Consider the following 3151-nt stretch of genomic DNA (forward strand, 5'->3'; position numbering starts at 1 on the left):
GCTCTGTGGTATTTCAGAGAAGGCTCAGGAGAACATTGTTTAGCACTCTTGGCCTGGTCTCTTGGCACTGACACTGTAGTTAGGGAGCCTGTTTCCCTCTGTTGTTGTGTTAACGTTAACGTTAGTTTGCAAATACATTAGCACAGCTAGCTGATGTCAGTAAACTCATAAGGTTGGTGTTTGCTGCCTAACGTTACCTTACTTCATAAGTTACATTTATATGAAAATATTAAGGTTGTATTGTTTACCATGGTGTTATTGGTAGAGGTGTCGGGGCTTATTCAAAATAATGAACGCATGCTATTGTCACACACTGTGGTGTGCGGTTGTTATTAAACAGCGTCGTTCTTGTTTCTTTCATTCCTCTGGTGACCCCATTTCCTTCTGCTTCTTCTACTTATCCTGCTTCTTCTGCTTCTCCTGCTTCTCCTGCTTCTCCTGCTTCTTCTACTTCTCCTGCTTCACCTACTTCTCCTGCTTCTTCTACTTCACCTGCTTCTTCTGCTTCTTCTACTTATCCTGCTTCTTCTGCTTCTCCTGCTTCTCCTGCTTCTCCTGCTTCTTCTACTTCACCTGCTTCTTCTGCTTCTCCTGCTTCACCTGCTTCTTCCTGCTTCTTCTACTTCACCTGCTTCTTCTGCTTCCCCTGCTTCGGGACAGGAAAGGGTCGTATGGAGGAGGTGTGCCAGAGCTTTGTGGTCTGCAGCTAGACCCTTATCGTTATGTTAGGGAAGAAGACAGTAGCCTACAGCATTAGTATTTGATTTAATGTCTCTTGATTACTAAATATACAGTAACCTCTACAGACAAAGTAATGTTAGAACTTTCACATTCAACATCATACACCAAAATGATTTTACATCTTCATTTGATAGTCTTATGATAGTATAAATGTATGCAAAGTGCTAAAATGTTAATGTTAAAATGAATAGTATAGATTAGTTCATAAGAGCTGATTGTACAGCTCCCCTGGCTTTTCACCCACTCTCTTAATATTGAATCTTGCTATCCTTCTTTCCACTCACACACCTTTCTGTCATTGATCACCAAAACAGTCAATACCCTCTTACTTGTGGCACCACCATTATCCCACCACTCACTGCTTAAATTGCATCTGTGTGTGTCAGGGAGACCTGATCAATGGTAACAGTTGAAGGCAGGAGAGGAGTAAACACATCTTTGTACACAAGCTTGTTATTTTGGTAGAGACAGAAGTTGTGGGGCCTCGCAAAATATGACTCTTGCTTGTTGCGGTAAACAAGCTATTTCCCCTTTAACTTTTTTATTTAGATATTAACAGGCACTCAAAATAAGATACACACAAACACAAACTAACTTATGACAATACTAAGCTAATAACAAAATACATGAATTACAGAATTTTAGATTTCACAAATTCCAGCTATTGTGATGGCTTTACTGTGCCAAACTGATTTGTGTTGTATAAATGTGCACGATTCATTTTCTATGATGCGCCTGTATGTGTTTTTACAACTCTAACATTCATCAATAAAGTCATAAATGTGGCAAATTCCCCTCTCGCCAGTCTTTACTAATCTAATGTTCTTTTTATGTCGCTGCTCATGTTCTATAGGAGCATTAAGGAACTCTAAGTGTCCATTGGATATCGACTCTTTAGCCCCAAGCGTTAATCATGCGCTCCAGCATCGGACACAATCTGGGTTGTGTACATCATGCATTTCAGTTTTTCTTGAGTTTTCTGTATTTGCAGTTTGTTTCAGTATGCTGTATGTCAGGGGGGTGAATATATATTGTTGCTTGTGTTTTGTCTATTAGCTTGTATTTTCTTAGGTTGCATTGTGTTACATATTGTCAAGATCACTCATATGTATTTCTCACAGCTGAAACATTTGTGACAACAAGTTTTAAGAGGTTAGCACGATTGTTCCCCAGGATTAGCATAAATATAAAACAAAACTGGATGAAGACTATATCCTTGAGTACCTCCACACAGTGTCTTGAGTAACTTAACTTACAACAAATTCAAATTTGTGAAAGTGAAACTATTTTTCACCTTAAATTATTGATATAAATACAAGTACAGTGCATACACATTGTCACATTAAGAACAGAAATACAACAGACATAATGTACACAGGGTGAGTAGCTAAAGCTAATATTCAGCCCCAGTTAATTTACGACCCTTGCTAACCTCCTAATCTCAAACACATCATCATCAGATGACCTAACAAGACCAATGGCAACACAAAGGAAGCCTATTTTGGTATGACTGGCAACAAGAAGACAAGTTGAGACAAATTGAGGTTGTTTCATTTGTTGTTTCTGAGAGGCATCTGAGCTTTGGGCCCTTTGTAAACACAACACACACAACAGCTGAAGGATTGATTGTGTTGTTGGCAGTGGAGGTGGTGATGGGTAAAGAAACAAGACAGGGTAGAATTAGACAGAGAGAGAGAGAGAAAGAGAGAGAGAGATGATGATGCTATCTGTCCGTAAACACCTCTGGTTATACTAAAATTAATCTCCTCATCATGTCTGTGACCTCTAGCCCCTGTTGTAAAGCACGGGGTAATTGAGGTTAACAGTGTAATTTGACCCTTTGAAGCTTCTGTTTGGCTTCTGTTCGAACGTTTGCTGCTAAACTGTGGAAATATATATATATATATATCTTTTGAATATTCCTATCTACAGCTCCAGAATGACTGTATCGTGAAGCAGGGATTAAATCCACGCCACAGAGAGCAAACATCACATGGAGGGTAGGTCAAATGTTTTTAGAAAAATAAAATGGACTCTAAACTGAGAGTGTTATCATTCTGCCCTCCCTCTTTCGCCCTCACATAAAATGAGTGTTTAGTGTTACAATGAGTTTCTCATTGCAATAATCCATATCATCCAATGCGTCATGTTTTGTGAGCCTACCCCATGCGCATTTGCCTCCCTCCCTATTTCTTTCTCTCTTCCAAGAGCACATAATGAAGTACTCTTTACATCCACATTTCAGATTCTCTGGAGAATAGGTACAGGAGCCTGGAGCACCACAACACTTCAGACACACACCAGTACACTCACAAGGACTGTTGACACCCAAATAACCCCCCCCCCCCCCAAAAAAAAAAAAACTACAAAGAAAAAAGAAAAACCCCATAGAAACATCCTCAAGTACACA

Source organism: Cottoperca gobio, chromosome 5 (genome assembly GCF_900634415.1).
Source record: "Cottoperca gobio chromosome 5, fCotGob3.1, whole genome shotgun sequence".
NCBI classification, from domain to species: Eukaryota; Metazoa; Chordata; class Actinopteri; order Perciformes; family Bovichtidae; genus Cottoperca; species Cottoperca gobio.